At 54.1% G+C, this 19,563-nt stretch overlaps 1 protein-coding gene across 4 annotated transcripts in view; it reads left to right on the top strand.

Moving 5' to 3' along the window:
- Window positions 1-19,563, top strand: part of GJC2 (gap junction protein gamma 2) — a 48,776-nt gene that overhangs the window by 15,653 nt on the left and 13,560 nt on the right. Inside the window, exon 1 of one of the 4 annotated variants that reach the window (XM_085050099.1) lies at window positions 17,782-17,838. The exons of the other annotated variants lie outside the window; for them this stretch is intronic. The gene's annotated coding sequence lies outside the window, so the exon portion shown is untranslated. Of the gene's footprint in view, window positions 1-17,781; window positions 17,839-19,563 lie in introns of those variants that run through there. 4 annotated transcript variants of the gene reach the window in all.

The following is a 19,563-nucleotide window of genomic DNA, read 5'->3' on the forward strand; positions in this document are numbered from 1 at the left end:
TTGGTCATTCCCTAAACCACAGGTGAAAGAGCCCAGAATTCCAACAGTGGGAGCTGGACAGAAATCTGGGCAGGGACAGAGGGTGGAGGAGCAACGACTGCTTGGGGCTGGGCAGGTGATGGCTGAGTGTGTGTGGATTCTGTGCTGGGCACTTTGCTGAGAGCTGCAGGAGCTCATGGTGACCTCCGTGGTGACCCACTCTGTGGTCCTATGAAGCCCAGCAACCACTCAGGTGATTTTGAATGTAGGATTTCAGTGATGACTGGGAGTGAGCTGGACTTGGTGGTCCTTGTAGATCCTTCCCAGTCTGAGGTGTTCCCTGATTTTGTGGCTGGAATAGGTGCTGATGTGCAGAGCATTCTGACCAAGCAGCTGACACCTGGCTTGATCCAGGGCAGATTGTCCCCCTGTGGTGGCACTGCTGGGCCACCTCGAATTCTGTGTCCTGTCTGGGACAAGGACATTGAGGGGCTGGAGTGTGTCCAGGGAAGGGAATGGAGCTGGGAAGGGTCTGGAGCCCCAGGAGAGGCTGAGGGAGCTGGGAAAGGAGCTCAGCCTGGAGCAAAGGAGGCTCAGGGGGACCTTGTGACTCTGCACAACTCCTGACAGGAGGGGACAGCCAGGGGGTCAGGCTGTGCTCCAGGGAACAGGGACTGGAGGAGAGGGAATGGCCTCAGGCTGGGCCAGGGGAGGTTTAAATTGGAGATTAGGGAAGATTACTCCCCTGAATGGGTGATCAGGCATTGGAAGAGGCTACCCAGAGCAGTGGTGGAGTCACCATCCCTGAAAGTGTTCAAAGACACTTTGATGTGTGTCCCGTTCCGCTCTAAAAGGGGGACTCGGGAAGGATTCTTTTAACGGATTTCTCGGACAAAAAAAAAACAAACAAAGGACCAACGCAGCAATATTACATGTGAAAACTGTTTATTGGGAAAAAAACCCGCAAGCGGGACAGGGAAAGGATCAAAGAGGGAAAGAGAGAGAGAGAGATAAAGAATACTGGACAAATCACTCCCGCTGTACCCCTGGCTCCCCGTCGGTGAGCGTTTAGCAGATGGAGTGGCGAGCGGCGAGAGTCTGCGTGGCTCCCGGGCGGAGAGCAGAACGGGACTCGAGGCGGGCAGGGTCGGAGCACGGTGGCTGCAGGCGGCGGCGGCTCCGGGCTGGGTGCAGGCTGGGTGCAGGCAGCAGCGGCTCCGGGCTGGGTGCAGGCTGGGTGCAGGCTGGGTGCAGGCAGCAGCGGCTCCGGGCTGGGTGCAGGCAGGGTGCAGGCAGCGGCGGCTCCAGGCAGGGTGCAGGCTGGGTGCAGGCAGCAGTGGCTCTGCGCTGGGTGCACGGAGGCAGATCGGCCGCCGGAGAAACAGCGAACATGAGGCTCCTCCGGAGGCAGACCTGCCTCGAGCAAGCAGCGAAGCAAAGCAGGACACGGGCGCACACGACAGCCAGGAAAAGCGCGGACTGCAGAAAGAAAAACGCGAAGGGGGCGAGGGGGACAGAGCTCACCCTCGGGCGAACCTCTGCTCCCTCCGAGAAACCCCAACAAAATGGCCACAGGTGTGGCGCAGCTAACTGCTTTTATACGCTCGGCCGTGCTATCGCGTGCCTTCGCGTGCCTTCCCGCGCACTCTTCTCGCGCGTTTTCCCGGCCATCCGGGGATCTGTCCCACAGTGAGAGGGTGTGCCTTGCAGCCCGCCAGTGGCAGTTTGCTCTCTCGTGAGTGGCTGCCGGGCGAAGCTCCCAACATGGATGTCGCCATTAAAGTAGTTTTTTCGCTTCACGTAGAACACATGTTGAGGCGTAAATAAAAATTAGATTGGGCTCTCACAATGTGGCACTTGGGGACATGGTTTGTGGTGAACACGGCAGTGCTGGATCAGTGCTTGGGCTTCATGGTCTGAGAGCTCTTTTCTAACCTTAACGATGATCTGAGAGCTCTTTTGTAACCTTAACGACCCTTAATGATTAGTTTGGTCGGGCTAATAGCCCAGCAAGGCCACAATTCCCCCTCCGCTGGGTTGAACATCCCCACATCCCATCTCCAGCAGCCCTCCAGCCCTGGCTCTGCACCTCTCCCAGCCCCACAAACACCTCTGGAAATGGATGTCATCAGCACTTCCACGGGTCAGTTCCTGTGGGATGGGGGCTGCTGCCGTCATTTCAATAGGTGGAACTAGGTGTAGCTCAGCTGCCCCCGTTGTGAGTCCAGCAGGGTGATTTAGTGCCTGGAAAGGCCTGAAATATTTTGCTCTCAGAGCTTGACAGAGGATGGCTGGCAGGAAACGAACATGCCATGCTCCAAGGCAGGGCAAGTCTTGCTGGTTCTCTAATTTTCCACCAGGTTTTGGAAATTCTTGGCAATTAAATGGAGAGCAGCAAAGAAAATCTTCAGCCAAGGGAGGAATCCCACTTGGTCAGCGGGATTTTTGGGAGGGGTGGAGTGAGGAGCTCTGAATGGGCAGGAGGGTTGCCCAGGTCTGGGTCTGCTCTCCTGTGTGACACAAGGGTGACATAGGGAAAAAAGGGAATGAAATAGGGATCTCCTGCTCATTTCTGCCTGCAGTAACCCTAGAGACAGCAGAGTTGGCTGAGCAGCACTGACAGGAGCTCCAGAGGATTAAGGTGGAGCCTCCAAGGCTTTGAGGTCAGGAGGGACCCAAAAAGCAGCCAGGAAAAAAGATGACAGTGGATGCAGGTCTGCTCTTAAATGGCACAAGGAAGCTCAGAGGCTTCACATCTATCACAGCTCAGGGCGTGATAACCAAGCAAGTGTCACCAGTGGGGTGTGGGACTGCTCCTGTGGCTCCAGCCCCCCAGCAGGACAGCATTTGAGGGTTTGCTCCATGCCTCTTGAGCTGTTGCTTCTTCAGGTTTCTCAGAAACACAGATGGTGATGTGGTTTTCTTAATTATTTCTGTCTGGAGACTGAAGGGAGGATGGCTTGGAGAGGAAGGAAGGGAGGGAAAGAACCAGAGATGGAAAGAGTGAATTTTCAAGAAGTGCCTCCCACCACTTTGTCTTCTTTCCTCAGCTCCTGCTGATGCCCAGGGTCACTGATTGCAGCTTTTCACTCCAGCAAATTCTCAGGGGGTTTCCTGGAATACTGAAATGAGGTGGGCTGGGTGTCCAGCCAGTGACCACCACAGCAAAGAGGATGAACCTCAGCTGAGCAGCAACAAACTGAGACATGTCCCAAAAGCTGCCTGGAGGTCAGAGACCCTGCTGTGGCATTTTTAAGGGTGATTTATTGCAAAGTGAAGGAGAATCAGAGGGGTTGGGGTTTTTTTTTTTTGGTTTTTTTTTTGGTTGTTGTTGTTGTTTGTTTTTATTATTTTTTTAATATACCCTCTTTCCACAGCTTTTTCTGTGCTGTTTCCCTCTTCAAACTTAGCAGAGGAGGGTGAACTAGCCCTGGGCTGCCAGAAAGTGTGGAAGAAATGTGAGCACCAGACTGGGAGCCTGGGAAGGGGCTCCCTGCACACCATGGGGGGATTTTAGTATTATTCTGAATTAAACCATGACTGCAGCATCCTCTGTGAACTGTCTCCAGCCTCACAGGGGAGCTTCAGGCATCCCTGCCTGAGAAGCAGCCAATGAATTTGGGATGCCAGGGGTGGTGGAGGGTTTGGGGTGAGCAGGGCAGGGCTCACCTGAACTGCTCATTTCTCCAGCAAAATGCACCATCTTCCCTGGTGCTCCCTTGGGATGATCTCTGCATTCAGGACCAACCCAAAACCAGAGAGAAACTCATCTCACTGCCCTCTCATCATTGTGGATCAGCACTGGAGCACTGCTGGCTCAGACCCACAGCCACGAGCTGCAGTTTCCCCTATGTATGAGACATGGAAAGGCTGTCCACCTCCTCCCACATCTTCCTGCCTTCCCAACGTGCTCATTCATGAAAAGCCACCAGCTGGAGGGACATGGGGAGAGGAATTGATGTTGGCGCGTTTTTTCCCGCACGTCGGCCAAGGGAGGTCGTGGGCTCAGAGGGATTTAATCTCTGTTTTCGCAGCTGGATTCCATAGTATCCTCTCTCCTCTGCAGCGTTTTATTGCTGCTCATAGCCTGGAGCAACCTGTTGGGGAGCAGAGTGTGTGCTCGTGTGGGAGCACAGCCTGCTGTGGCCTCCTGAGGGACACTGAAGGGTGACTGTCCACCCCGGGAGCAGTGACCTCTCCAGGGTGCCTAGGACAGGATGAGGAGCAATGGCTAGGAGCTAAAACACAAATTCCACCTCAGCATGAGGAAGAACTTTCCATGGAGGGTGGCAGAGCTCTGCAACAGCTGCCCAGGGAGGGTGTGGAGACATCCCAAACTCACCTAGATGAGTGCCACTGTCACCTGCTCCAGGTGACCCTGCCTTGTCAGGGGGTTGGACTGGGTGATCTCAAGAGGCTGTCCCAGCCCTCACAGTCCTGGGAGTCAAGGATCTTGGGATCATGGCAAACCCTCAGGTTCATGGTCCCAATCTTAGGACACCACAGGTTTGGGGGATGCTCTATTGTTTGGCAAAGGTGGGTTGTGGATTGGTGGTGCTGTTGTAGGGTTGGGGGTGCTGGTGTAGGTGTTGGTGGTGCTGGTCGAGGGTTGGGTGATGCCAGGGTAGGGTTGGTGGTGTGATGTGGGTTTTTGTGGTGCTAGTGTAGGTTTGGTGCTGTGGTGTAGGGTTGGTGCTGTTCATGTAGGGTTGGTGGTGCTGGTGTAGGGTTGGTGGTACCAGTGTAGGATTTGGTGGTGCTGGTGTAGGGTTGGTGGTGCTGGTGTAGGGTTGGTGGTGTGGTGTAGGTTTGGGTGGTGCTGGTATAGGTTTGGTGCTGCTGGTGTGGGGCTGGTGGTACCAGTGTAAGATTTGGTGGTGCTACTGTAGGGTTTGGTGCTGCTGGTGGAGGGTTTGGTGGTGCTGGCATAGGTTTGGTGCTGCAGTGCAGGGTTTGGATAGCCTGGTATCCAGGCAGCTGTGAGCTCAAGCCCAGAGGGCTGTAGGGGTGCAGAAGGTGCTGCCAGAGCCTTGCTGGGTGCCCAAAGCACCTCCAGCCCTGCAGATCAGAGTCAGCCTTTGCTTGGAGCAGCAGCATGACCCCATTCCCACCTGGCCCCATTCCCACCTGGATGCCAGCCTGGGGCACCTTCTCCACACCACTATCCCACTCCAGAGGGGCTGGAGGGATGCTGATCCAACACCTTCCTGTCCCACCAGCTCTGGGGATGGACAGACACACGTGGTGTCCCCTCTTGGCACAAGGGGACCCAGAGCTGTCCAAATGTGAGGCAGGACTGCTGACCTCTGCAGCGTCAGAGGGTTGGGGCCACCTATGTAAATAGGGCCAGGGAGGTTCCCATCCCTTTTCCAGTCTGGGTTTGCCTTGGGATCAGAGCTCCATCGGATCAGCACCACCAGCCCTCGCCGATGCTCCATCCCGGAGCTCTGGGAAGGTACAGTGCTGCTCACCCAGCCCTGGGCTCTCCACAGGGCATTTCTCTCTCATCCTCCTCTTCTATGCATGTAAACCTGGCTGTGTAATTAAACCTGTGTGTAATTACCTTAGGAGTTATTTAAATATTTGCTGATGGTATTGGTGTAATGAAGTTTCTCAGTGAGCAGAGTAGGAACTTGCCCTGGCCGTGCTGGGAGCGTGGCCAGAAGGGTAGGAAAGCACTTGTAATCATGTTTCCTTTTTTCATTATTTTCTGTTTTGTCTGTTATCTAAGAACAGTTGGCACGAGCACGTCCAACACATTTGCTGCCTCGTTTGTCACGCTCGAGTCTCTCTCTTCTGTTTTAACTCTCTTTAGGTCTAATTAGTAATGGGGAAATGGGCCATGAAGTCACATCTAAGTGGCTGGGACTTTTGCTTTGGCATTTTCCTTCTTCATGGAATCCCAGAATGGTTTGGGTTGGAAGAGACCTTAAAGATCATCTCATTCCAACCCCCTGCCTTGGGCAGGGACACCTTCCACTATCCCACGTTGCTCCAAGCCCTGTCCAAAATGGTCTGGAACAGCTCCAGGGATGGGGAGGGCACAGCCTCTCTGGGCAACTTCTTGTTGTCTTCAATATCTTTTAAAAGGATAAAATGGGTCATTCCCTAAACCACAGGTGAAAGAGCCCGAAATTCCAACAGTGGGAGCTGGACAGAAATCTGGGCAGGGACAGAGGGTGGAGGAGCAACGAGTGCTTGGGGCAATCCCTTCTGTAGACACAACCTCAGCTGATAGTGTGGCTTCTCCTGGGGTTGTGGTTGGATCCCCCAGGAGAGGAGTGACCAGCAGGGCCAGGACCCTGTGCTGACCTCAGTGCTCAGAGCCCACAGGCTGTGTAAGGGACACCCCGAGCTGCCTGGGTTCTTGGGGCTGGGCAGGTGATGGCTGAGTGTGTGTGGATTCTGTGCTGGGCACTTTGCTGAGAGCTGCAGGAGCTCATGGTGACCTCCGTGGTGACCCACTCTGTGGTCCTATGAAGCCCAGCAACCACTCAGGTGATTTTGAATGTAGGATTTCAGTGATGACTGGGAGTGAGCTGGACTTGGTGGTCCTTGTAGATCCTTCCCAGTCTGAGGTGTTCCCTGATTTTGTGGCTGGAATAGGTGCTGATGTGCAGAGCATTCTGACCAAGCAGCTGACACCTGGCTTGATCCAGGGCAGATTGTCCCCCTGTGGTGGCACTGCTGGGCCACCTCGAATTCTGTGTCCTGTCTGGGACAAGGACATTGAGGGGCTGGAGTGTGTCCAGGGAAGGGAATGGAGCTGGGAAGGGTCTGGAGCCCCAGGAGAGGCTGAGGGAGCTGGGAAAGGAGCTCAGCCTGGAGCAAAGGAGGCTCAGGGGGACCTTGTGACTCTGCACAACTCCTGACAGGAGGGGACAGCCAGGGGGTCAGGCTGTGCTCCAGGGAACAGGGACTGGAGGAGAGGGAATGGCCTCAGGCTGGGCCAGGGGAGGTTTAAATTGGAGATTAGGGAAGATTACTCCCCTGAATGGGTGATCAGGCATTGGAAGAGGCTACCCAGAGCAGTGGTGGAGTCACCATCCCTGAAAGTGTTCAAAGACACTTTGATGTGTGTCCCGTTCCGCTCTAAAAGGGGGACTCGGGAAGGATTCTTTTAACGGATTTCTCGGACAAAAAAAAAACAAACAAAGGACCAACGCAGCAATATTACATGTGAAAACTGTTTATTGGGAAAAAAACCCGCAAGCGGGACAGGGAAAGGATCAAAGAGGGAAAGAGAGAGAGAGAGATAAAGAATACTGGACAAATCACTCCCGCTGTACCCCTGGCTCCCCGTCGGTGAGCGTTTACCAGATGGAGTGGCGAGCGGCGAGAGTCTGCGTGGCTCCCGGGCGGAGAGCAGAACGGGACTCGAGGCGGGCAGGGTCGGAGCACGGTGGCTGCAGGCGGCGGCGGCTCCGGGCTGGGTGCAGGCTGGGTGCAGGCAGCAGCGGCTCCGGGCTGGGTGCAGGCAGGGTGCAGGCAGCGGCGGCTCCGGGCTGGGTGCAGGCTGGGTGCAGGCAGCGGCGGCTCCGGGCTGGGTGCAGGCAGGGTGCAGGCTGGGTGCAGGCAGCAGTGGCTCCGGGCTGGGTGCACGAAGGCAGGTCGTCCCTCGGAGGAACAGCGAACATGAGGCTCCTCCGGAGGCAGACCTGCCTCGAGCAAGCAGCGAAGCAAAGCAGGACACGGGCGCACACGACAGCCAGGAAAAGCGCGGACTGCAGAAAGAAAAACGCGAAGGGGGTGAGGGGGACAGAGCTCACCCTCGGGCGAACCCCTGCTCCCTCCGAGAAACCCCAACAAAATGGCCACAGGTGTGGCGCAGCTAACTGCTTTTAGATGCTCGGCCGTGCTATCGCGTGCCTTCGCGTGCCTTCCCGCGCACTCTTCTCGCGCGTTTTCCCGGCCATCCGGGGATCTGTCCCACAGTGAGAGGGTGTGCCTTGCAGCCCGGCACTGGCAGTTTGCTCTCTCGTGACTGGCTGCCGGGCGAAGCTCCCAACATGGATGTCGCCATTAAAGTAGTTTTTTCGCTTCACGTAGAACACATGTTGAGGCGTAAGTAAAAATTAGATTGGGCTCTCACAATGTGGCACTTGGGGACATGGTTTGTGGTGAACACGGCAGTGCTGGATCAGTGCTTGGGCTTCATGGTCTGAGAGCTCTTTTCTAACCTTAACGATGATCTGAGAGCTCTTTTGTAACCTTAACGACCCTTAATGATTAGTTTGGTCGGGCTAATAGCCCAGCAAGGCCACAATTCCCCCTCCGCTGGGTTGAACATCCCCACATCCCATCTCCAGCAGCCCTCCAGCCCTGGCTCTGCACCTCTCCCAGCCCCACAAACACCTCTGGAAATGGATGTCATCAGCACTTCCACGGGTCAGTTCCTGTGGGATGGGGGCTGCTGCCGTCATTTCAATAGGTGGAACTAGGTGTAGCTCAGCTGCCCCCGTTGTGAGTCCAGCAGGGTGATTTAGTGCCTGGAAAGGCCTGAAATATTTTGCTCTCAGAGCTTGACAGAGGATGGCTGGCAGGAAACGAACATGCCATGCTCCAAGGCAGGGCAAGTCTTGCTGGTTCTCTAATTTTCCACCAGGTTTTGGAAATTCTTGGCAATTAAACGGAGAGCAGCAAATAAGAGCTTCGGGCAAAGGAGGAATCCCACTTGGTCAGCGGGATTTTTGGGAGGGGTGGAGTGAGGAGCTCTGAATGGGCAGGAGGGTTGCCCAGGTCTGGGTCTGCTCTCCTGTGTGACACAGGGGTGAAATAGGGAATAAAGGGTTTGAAATAGGGATCTCCTGCTCATTTCTGCCTGCAGTCACCCTAGAGACAGCACAGAGTTGGCTGAGCAGCACTGACAGGAGCTCCAGAGGATTAAGGTGGAGCCTCCAAGACTTTGAGGTCAGGAGGGACCAAAAAAGCAGCCAGGAAAAAAGATGACAATGGATGCAGGTCTGCTTTTAAATGGCACAAGGAAGCTCAGAGGCTTCATATCTATCACAGCTCGGGCAGTGATAACCAAGCAAGTGCCACCAGTGGGGTGTGGGACTGCTCCTGTGGCTCCAGCCCCCCAGCAGGACATGATTTGGGGGTTTGCTCCATGCCCCTTGAGCTGTTGCTTCTTCAGGTTTCTCAGAAACACAGATGGTGATGTGGTTTTCTTAATTACTTCTGTCTGGAGACTGAAGGAAGGATAGCTTGGAGAGGAAGGAAGGGAGGGAAAGAACCAGAGATGGAAAGAGTGAATTTTCAAGAAGTGCCTCCCACCACTTTGTCTTCTTTCCTCAGCTCCTGCTGATGCCCAGGGTCACTGATTGCAGCTTTTCACTCCAGCAAATTCTCAGGGGGTTTCCTGGAATACTGAAATGAGGTGGGCTGGGTGTCCAGCCAGTGACCACCACAGCAAAGAGGATGAACCTCAGCTGAGCAGCAACAAACTGAGACATGTCCCAAAAGCTGCCTGGAGGTCAGAGACCCTGCTGTGCCACTTTTAAGGGTGATTTATTGCAAAGTGAAAGAGAATCAGAGGGGTTGGGGGTTTTTTTGTTTGGGTTTTTTTTTATGGTTGTTGTTGTTGTTTGTTTTTATTATTTTTTTAATATACCCTCTTTCCACAGCATTTTCTGTGCTGTTTCCCTCTTCAAACTTAGCAGAGGAGGGTGAACTAGCCCTGGGCTGCCAGAAAGTGTGGAAGAAATGTGAGCACCAGACTGGGAGCCTGGGAAGGGGCTCCCTGCACACCATGGGGGGATTTTAGTATTATTCTGAATTAAACCATGACTGCAGCATCCTCTGTGAACTGTCTCCAGCCTCACAGGGGAGCTTCAGGCATCCCTGCCTGAGAAGCAGCCAATGAATTTGGGATGCCAAGGGTGGTGGAGGATTTGGGGTGAGCAGGGCAGGGCTCACCTGAGCTGCTCGTTTCTCCAGCAAAACCTGCACCATCTTCCCTGGTGCACCCTTGGGAAAATCTCTGCATTCAGGACCAACCCAAAACCAGAGAAACTCATCTCACTGCCCTCTCATCATTGTGGATCAGCACTGGAGCACTGCTGGCTCAGACCCACAGCCACGGGCTGCAGTTTCCCCTATGTATGAGGCATGGAAAGGCTGTCCACCTCCTCCCACATCTTCCTGCCTTCCCAACGTGCTCATTCATGAAAAGCCACCAGCTGGATGGACATGGGGAGAGGAATTGATGTTGGCGCGTTTTTTCCCCGCACGTCGGCCAAGGGAGGTCGTGGGCTCAGAGGGATTTAATCTCTGTTTTCGCAGCTGGATTCCATAGTATCGTCTCTTCTCTGCAGCGTTTTATTGCTGCTCATACCCTGCAGCAACCTGTTGGGGAGCAGAGTGTGTGCTCGTGTGGGAGCACAGCCTGCTGTGGCCTCCTGAGGGACACTGAGGGTGACTGTCCACCCCAGGAGCAGTGACCTCTCCAGGGTGCCCAGGACAGGATGAGGAGCAATGGCCAGGAACTAAAACACAAATTCCACCTCAGCATGAGGAAGAACTTTCCATGGAGGGTGGCAGAGCCCTGCAACAGCTGCCCAGGGAGGGTGTGGAAACATCCCAAACCCACCTAGATGAGTGCCACTGTCACCTGCTCCAGGTGACCCTGCCTTGTGAGGGGGTTGGACTGGGTGATCTCAAGAGGCTGTCCCAGCCCTCACAGTCCTGGGAGTCAAGGATTCTGGGATCATGGCAAACCCTCAGGTTCATGGTCCCAATCTTAGGACACCACAGGTTTGGGGGATGCTCTATGGTTCGGTGAAGGTGGGGTGTGGATTGGTGGTGCTGGTGTAGGGTTGGGGGTGCTGGTGTAGGTGTTGGTGGTGCTGGTCAAGGGTTGGCTGATGCCAGGGTAGGGTTGATGGTGTGATGTGGGTTTTTGTGGTGCTAGTGTAGGGTTGGTGCTGTGCATGTAGGGTTGGTGGTGTTCATGTAGGGTTGGTGGTGCTGGTGTAGGGTTGGTGGTACCAGTGTAGGATTTGGTGGTGCTGGTGTAGGGTTGGAGCTGCCCATGTAGGGTTGATGGTGCTGGTGTAGGGTTGGTGGTGTGGTGTAGGTTTGGGTGGTGCTGGCATAGGTTTGGTGCTGTTGGTGTGGGGCTGGTGGTACCAGTGTAGGATTTGGTGGTGCTACTGTAGGGCTGGTGGTGCTGGTGTAGGGTTTGGTGGTGCTGGTATAGGATTGGTGGTGTGGTGTAGGGTTGGTGCTGTTCATGTAGGGTTGGTGCTGTGGTGTAGAGTTTGGTGGTGCTGGTATAGGTTTGGTGCTGCAGTGCAGGGTTTGGATAGTCTGGCAGCCAGGCAGCTGTGAGCTCAAGCCCAGAGGGCTGCAGGGGTGCAGAAGGTGCTGCCAGAGCCCTGCTGGGTGCCCAAAGCACCTCCAGCCCTGCAGATCAGAGTCAGCCTTTGCTTGGAGCAGCAGCATGACCCCATTCCCACCTGGCCCCATTCCCACCTGGATGCCAGCCTGGGGCACCTTCTCCACACCACTATCCCACTCCAGAGGGGCTGGAGGGATGCTGATCCAACACCTTCCTGTCCCACCAGCTCTGGGGATGGACAGACACACGTGGTGTCCCCTCTTGGCACAAGGGGACCCAGAGCTGTCCAAATGTGAGGCAGGACTGCTGACCTCTGCAGCATCAGAGGGTTGGGGCCACCTATGTAAATAGGGCCAGGGAGGTTCCCATCCCTTTTCCAGTCTGGGTTTGCCTTGGGATGAGAGCTCCATCGGATCAGCACCACCAGCCCTCGCCGATGCTCCATCCCGGAGCTCTGGGAAGGTACAGTGCTGCTCACCCAGCCCTGGGCTCTCCACAGGGCATTTCTCTCTCATCCTCCTCTTCTATGCATGTAAACCTGGCTGTGTAATTAAACCTGTGTGTAATTACCTTAGGAGTTATTTAAATATTTGCTGATGGTATTGGTGTAATGAAGTTTCTCGGTGAGCAGAGTAGGAACTTGCCCTGGCCATGCTGGGAGCCTGGCCAGAAGGGTAGGAAAGCACTTGTAATCATGTTTCCTTTTTTCATTATTTTCTGTTTTGTCTGTTATCTAAGAACAGTTGGCACGAGCACGTCCAACACATTTGCTGCCTCGTTTGTCACGCTCGAGTCTCTCTCTTCTGTTTTAACTCTCTTTAGGTCTAATTAGTAATGGGGAAATGGGCCATGAAGTCACATCTAAGTGGCTGGGACTTTTGCTTTGGCATTTTCCTTCTTCATGGAATCCCAGAATGGTTTGGGTTGGAAGAGACCTTAAAGATCATCTCATTCCAACCCCCTGCCTTGGGCAGGGACACCTTCCACTATCCCACGTTGCTCCAAGCCCTGTCCAAAATGGTCTGGAACAGCTCCAGGGATGGGGAGGGCACAGCCTCTCTGGGCAACTTCTTGTTGTCTTCAATATCTTTTAAAAGGATAAAATGGGTCATTCCCTAAACCACAGGTGAAAGAGCCCAAAATTCCAACAGTGGGAGCTGGACAGAAATCTGGGCAGGGACAGAGGGTGGAGGAGCAACGACTGCTTGGGGCTGGGCAGGTGATGGCTGAGTGTGTGTGGATTCTGTGCTGGGCACTTTGCTGAGAGCTGCAGGAGCTCATGGTGACCTCCGTGGTGACCCACTCTGTGGTCCTATGAAGCCCAGCAACCACTCAGGTGATTTTGAATGTAGGATTTCAGTGATGACTGGGAGTGAGCTGGACTTGGTGGTCCTTGTAGATCCTTCCCAGTCTGAGGTGTTCCCTGATTTTGTGGCTGGAATAGGTGCTGATGTGCAGAGCATTCTGACCAAGCAGCTGACACCTGGCTTGATCCAGGGCAGATTGTCCCCCTGTGGTGGCACTGCTGGGCCACCTCGAATTCTGTGTCCTGTCTGGGACAAGGACATTGAGGGGCTGGAGTGTGTCCAGGGAAGGGAATGGAGCTGGGAAGGGTCTGGAGCCCCAGGAGAGGCTGAGGGAGCTGGGAAAGGAGCTCAGCCTGGAGCAAAGGAGGCTCAGGGGGACCTTGTGACTCTGCACAACTCCTGACAGGAGGGGACAGCCAGGGGGTCAGGCTGTGCTCCAGGGAACAGGGACTGGAGGAGAGGGAATGGCCTCAGGCTGGGCCAGGGGAGGTTTAAATTGGAGATTAGGGAAGATTACTCCCCTGAATGGGTGATCAGGCATTGGAAGAGGCTACCCAGAGCAGTGGTGGAGTCACCATCCCTGAAAGTGTTCAAAGACACTTTGATGTGTGTCCCGTTCCGCTCTAAAAGGGGGACTCGGGAAGGATTCTTTTAACGGATTTCTCGGACAAAAAAAAAACAAACAAAGGACCAACGCAGCAATATTACATGTGAAAACTGTTTATTGGGAAAAAAACCCGCAAGCGGGACAGGGAAAGGATCAAAGAGGGAAAGAGAGAGAGAGAGATAAAGAATACTGGACAAATCACTCCCGCTGTACCCCTGGCTCCCCGTCGGTGAGCGTTTAGCAGATGGAGTGGCGAGCGGCGAGTCTGCGTGGCTCCCGGGCGGAGAGCAGAACGGGACTCGAGGCGGGCAGGGTCGGAGCACGGTGGCTGCAGGCGGCGGCGGCTCCGGGCTGGGTGCAGGCTGGGTGCAGGCAGCAGCGGCTCCGGGCTGGGTGCAGGCAGCGGCGGCTCCGGGCTGGGTGCACGGAGGCGGGTCGTCCCTCGGAGGAACAGCGAACATGAGGCTCCTCCGGAGGCAGACCCGCCTCGAGCAAGCAGCGAAGCAAAGCAGGACACGGGCGCACACGACAGCCAGGAAAAGCGCGGACTGCAGAAAGAAAAACGCGAAGGGGGTGAGGGGGACAGAGCTCACCCTCGGGCGAACCCCTGCTCCCTCCGAGAAACCCCAACAAAATGGCCACAGGTGTGGCGCAGCTAACTGCTTTTAGATGCTCGGCCGTGCTATCGCGTGCCTTCGCGTGCCTTCCCGCGCACTCTTCTCGCGCGTTTTCCCGGCCATCCGGGGATCTGTCCCACAGTGAGAGGGTGTGCCTTGCAGCCCGGCACTGGCAGTTTGCTCTCTCGTGACTGGCTGCCGGGCGAAGCTCCCAACATGGATGTCGCCATTAAAGTAGTTTTTTCGCTTCACGTAGAACACATGTTGAGGCGTAAATAAAAATTAGATTGGGCTCTCACAATGTGGCACTTGGGGACATGGTTTGTGGTGAACACGGCAGTGCTGGATCAGTGCTTGGGCTTGATGGTCTGAGAGCTCTTTTCTAACCTTAACGATGATCTGAGAGCTCTTTTGTAACCTTAACGACCCTTAATGATTAGTTTGGTCGGGCTAATAGCCCAGCAAGGCCACAATTCCCCCTCCGCTGGGTTGAACATCCCCACATCCCATCTCCAGCAGCCCTCCAGCCCTGGCTCTGCACCTCTCCCAGCCCCACAAACACCTCTGGAAATGGATGTCATCAGCACTTCCACGGGTCAGTTCCTGTGGGATGGGGGCTGCTGCCGTCATTTCAATAGGTGGAACTAGGTGTAGCTCAGCTGCCCCCGTTGTGAGTCCAGCAGGGTGATTTAGTGCCTGGAAAGGCCTGAAATATTTTGCTCTCAGAGCTTGACAGAGGATGGCTGGCAGGAAACGAACATGCCATGCTCCAAGGCAGGGCAAGTCTTGCTGGTTCTCTAATTTTCCACCAGGTTTTGGAAATTCTTGGCAATTAAACGGAGAGCAGCAAATAAGAGCTTCGGGCAAAGGAGGAATCCCACTTGGTCAGCGGGATTTTTGGGAGGGGTGGAGTGAGGAGCTCTGAATGGGCAGGAGGGTTGCCCAGGTCTGGGTCTGCTCTCCTGTGTGACACAGGGGTGAAATAGGGAATAAAGGGTTTGAAATAGGGATCTCCTGCTCATTTCTGCCTGCAGTAACCCTAGAGACAGCAGAGTTGGCTGAGCAGCACTGACAGGAGCTCCAGAGGATTAAGGTGGAGCCTCCAAGACTTTGAGGTCAGGAGGGACCAAAAAAGCAGCCAGGAAAAAAGATGACAATGGATGCAGGTCTGCTCTTAAATGGCACAAGGAAGCTCAGAGGCTTCATATCTATCACAGCTCAGGCAGTGATAACCAAGCAAGTGCCACCAGTGGGGTGTGGGACTGCTCCTGTGGCTCCAGCCCCCCAGCAGGACATGATTTGGGGGTTTGCTCCATGCCCCTTGAGCTGTTGCTTCTTCAGGTTTCTCAGAAACACAGATGGTGATGTGGTTTTCTTAATTACTTCTGTCTGGAGACTGAAGGAAGGATAGCTTGGAGAGGAAGGAAGGGAGGGAAAGAACCAGAGATGGAAAGAGTGAATTTTCAAGAAGTGCCTCCCACCACTTTGTCTTCTTTCCTCAGCTCCTGCTGATGCCCAGGGTCACTGATTGCAGCTTTTCACTCCAGCAAATTCTCAGGGGGTTTCCTGGAATACTGAAATGAGGTGGGCTGGGTGTCCAGCCAGTGACCACCACAGCAAAGAGGATGAACCTCAGCTGAGCAGCAACAAACTGAGACATGTCCCAAAAGCTGCCTGGAGGTCAGAGACCCTGCTGTGCCACTTTTAAGGGTGATTTATTGCAAAGTGAAAGAGAATCAGAGGGGTTGGGGGTTTTTTTGTTTGGGTTTTTTTTATGGTTGTTGTTGTTGTTTGTTTTTATTATTTTTTTAATATACCCTCTTTCCACAGCATTTTCTGTGCTGTTTCCCTCTTCAAACTTAGCAGAGGAGGGTGAACTAGCCCTGGGCTGCCAGAAAGTGTGGAAGAAATGTGAGCACCAGACTGGGAGCCTGGGAAGGGGCTCCCTGCACACCATGGGGGGATTTTAGTATTATTCTGAATTAAACCATGACTGCAGCATCCTCTGTGAACTGTCTCCAGCCTCACAGGGGAGCTTCAGGCATCCCTGCCTGAGAAGCAGCCAATGAATTTGGGATGCCAAGGGTGGTGGAGGATTTGGGGTGAGCAGGGCAGGGCTCACCTGAGCTGCTCGTTTCTCCAGCAAAACCTGCACCATCTTCCCTGGTGCACCCTTGGGAAAATCTCTGCATTCAGGACCAACCCAAAACCAGAGAAACTCATCTCACTGCCCTCTCATCATTGTGGATCAGCACTGGAGCACTGCTGGCTCAGACCCACAGCCACGGGCTGCAGTTTCCCCTATGTATGAGGCATGGAAAGGCTGTCCACCTCCTCCCACATCTTCCTGCCTTCCCAACGTGCTCATTCATGAAAAGCCACCAGCTGGATGGACATGGGGAGAGGAATTGATGTTGGCGCGTTTTTTCCCCGCACGTCGGCCAAGGGAGGTCGTGGGCTCAGAGGGATTTAATCTCTGTTTTCGCAGCTGGATTCCATAGTATCGTCTCTTCTCTGCAGCGTTTTATTGCTGCTCATACCCTGCAGCAACCTGTTGGGGAGCAGAGTGTGTGCTCGTGTGGGAGCACAGCCTGCTGTGGCCTCCTGAGGGACACTGAGGGTGACTGTCCACCCCAGGAGCAGTGACCTCTCCAGGGTGCCCAGGACAGGATGAGGAGCAATGGCCAGGAACTAAAACACAAATTCCACCTCAGCATGAGGAAGAACTTTCCATGGAGGGTGGCAGAGCTCTGCAACAGCTGCCCAGGGAGGGTGTGGAAACATCCCAAACCCACCTAGATGAGTGCCACTGTCACCTGCTCCAGGTGACCCTGCCTTGTCAGGGGGTTGGACTGGGTGATCTCAAGAGGCTGTCCCAGCCCTCACAGTCCTGGGAGTCAAGGATTCTGGGATCATGGCAAACCCTCAGGTTCATGGTCCCAATCTTAGGACACCACAGGTTTGGGGGATGCTCTATGGTTCGGTGAAGGTGGGGTGTGGATTGGTGGTGCTGGTGTAGGGTTGGGGGTGCTGGTGTAGGTGTTGGTGGTGCTGGTCAAGGGTTGGCTGATGCCAGGGTAGGGTTGATGGTGTGATGTGGGTTTTTGTGGTGCTAGTGTAGGGTTGGTGCTGTGCATGTAGGGTTGGTGGTGCTGGTGTAGGGTTGGTGGTACCAGTGTAGGATTTGGTGGTGCTGGTGTAGGGTTGGAGCTGCCCATGTAGGGTTGATGGTGCTGGTGTAGGGTTGGTGGTGTGGTGTAGGTTTGGGTGGTGCTGGCATAGGTTTGGTGCTGTTGGTGTGGGGCTGGTGGTACCAGTGTAGGATTTGGTGGTGCTACTGTAGGGCTGGTGGTGCTGGTGTAGGGTTTGGTGGTGCTGGTATAGGATTGGTGGTGTGGTGTAGGGTTGGTGCTGTTCATGTAGGGTTGGTGCTGTGGTGTAGAGTTTGGTGGTGCTGGTATAGGTTTGGTGCTGCAGTGCAGGGTTTGGATAGTCTGGCAGCCAGGCAGCTGTGAGCTCAAGCCCAGAGGGCTGCAGGGGTGCAGAAGGTGCTGCCAGAGCCCTGCTGGGTGCCCAAAGCACCTCCAGCCCTGCAGATCAGAGTCAGCCTTTGCTTGGAGCAGCAGCATGACCCCATTCCCACCTGGCCCCATTCCCACCTGGATGCCAGCCTGGGGCACCTTCTCCACACCACTATCCCACTCCAGAGGGGCTGGAGGGATGCTGATCCAACACCTTCCTGTCCCACCAGCTCTGGGGATGGACAGACACACGTGGTGTCCCCTCTTGGCACAAGGGGACCCAGAGCTGTCCAAATGTGAGGCAGGACTGCTGACCTCTGCAGCGTCAGAGGGTTGGGGCCACCTATGTAAATAGGGCCAGGGAGGTTCCCATCCCTTTTCCAGTCTGGGTTTGCCTTGGGATGAGAGCTCCATCGGATCAGCACCACCAGCCCTCGCCGATGCTCCATCCCGGAGCTCTGGGAAGGTACAGTGCTGCTCACCCAGCCCTGGGCTCTCCACAGGGCATTTCTCTCTCATCCTCCTCTTCTATGCATGTAAACCTGGCTGTGTAATTAAACCTGTGTGTAATTACCTTAGGAGTTATTTAAATATTTGCTGATGGTATTGGTGTAATGAAGTTTCTCGGTGAGCAGAGTAGGAACTTGCCCTGGCCATGCTGGGAGCCTGGCCAGAAGGGTAGGAAAGCACTTGTAATCATGTTTCCTTTTTTCATTATTTTCTGTTTTGTCTGTTATCTAAGAACAGTTGGCACGAGCACGTCCAACACATTTGCTGCCTCGTTTGTCACGCTCGAGTCTCTCTCTTCTGTTTTAACTCTCTTTAGGTCTAATTAGTAATGGGGAAATGGGCCATGAAGTCACATCTAAGTGGCTGGGACTTTTGCTTTGGCATTTTCCTTCTTCATGGAATCCCAGAATGGTTTGGGTTGGAAGAGACCTTAAAGATCATCTCATTCCAACCCCCTGCCTTGGGCAGGGACACCTTCCACTATCCCACGTTGCTCCAAGCCCTGTCCAAAATGGTCTGGAACAGCTCCAGGGATGGGGAGGGCACAGCCTCTCTGGGCAACTTCTTGTTGTCTTCAATATCTTTTAAAAGTCGATTTTGTATTTATTCACCATAAAGATTTTGTTACCATAAAGAAAATCTGGTATGCAGGTGTCCAGGGCTGATCTCAGGAGGACATTTTGGAGATTTGGAGTGGAGGGTCTGCAGTAGATTTATTCGGGGAGGGCACAGGGATGGGTTTCTGTGGTGGCAGAAGGGTTTGACAGCTGTTCCCAGCCCTTGTCCTCGTTTGCACAACACTTGGATCATGGAGAGCCTCACTGTTACAGCTCTGTCTGACCTGGCAAGTCAGAAGCTTCTCCAAAGCCAAAAGATTGGGAAATAGATATCCCAGCAACGAGTGCTGGAATCTGCAGAAAGGTTTGGTATTTCACATATTATGATTCAGCTACAATTCTGTGTTATCTCACAAATTCTGCTGCCTGAGCTTCACCTCAAGCTCAGCTCCTGCAAGCAGAGCCCTTGCGCTGGGTGATGGGTTTAGGAGACAAGAGAAGGTTTAGCAGGGTGATCATAGGGATGGAGAACCTCTCCTGTGGGGAAAGGCTGGGAGAGTTGGGATTGTTCAGCCTGGAGAAGAGAAGCTTCAGGGAGACCTTTGACTAAAGCCTCCTCTGACTAAAGGGGCTCCTTAAAGAGAGCTGGAGAGGGACTTGGGACAAGGGATGGAGTGACAGGACACAGGGAATGGCATTAAATTGATAGAGAGTAGCTTTAGACAAGATATTAGAAATAAACTCTTCACTGAGTTTGTTATTATCACTGACTACAGGCAGAGCATGGAGCTGATGCAGATACCTGGGCTGGATCCTCTGGGTTCTGTTCCTGGAACAATTTATGGGGCACTACAAGCTCCTGGCCTTTTTAGGGTTGAGAGGATTCTCTAACCTGTACTTGGGTTGGCAAATTACAGATATTTTTGGCCTAGTAAAGAAATTAGAATCATAGAATTGTTGAAGGTCATCACCAGTCAAACCAGAGCCATCATAACCACCACTAAACCCTGTCCCCAAGTGCCACATCCACACAGTTTTGAACACTTCCAGGAATGGTGACTCCACCACATCCCTGGGCAGTCTGTTCTCATGTTTTACAATTCTTTCTGTGAAGAATTTCCCCC

This window comes from Lichenostomus cassidix, chromosome 2 (genome assembly GCF_008360975.1).
Source record: "Lichenostomus cassidix isolate B80296 chromosome 2, HeHo_3.0, whole genome shotgun sequence".
Classification (NCBI taxonomy): Eukaryota; Metazoa; Chordata; class Aves; order Passeriformes; family Meliphagidae; genus Lichenostomus; species Lichenostomus cassidix.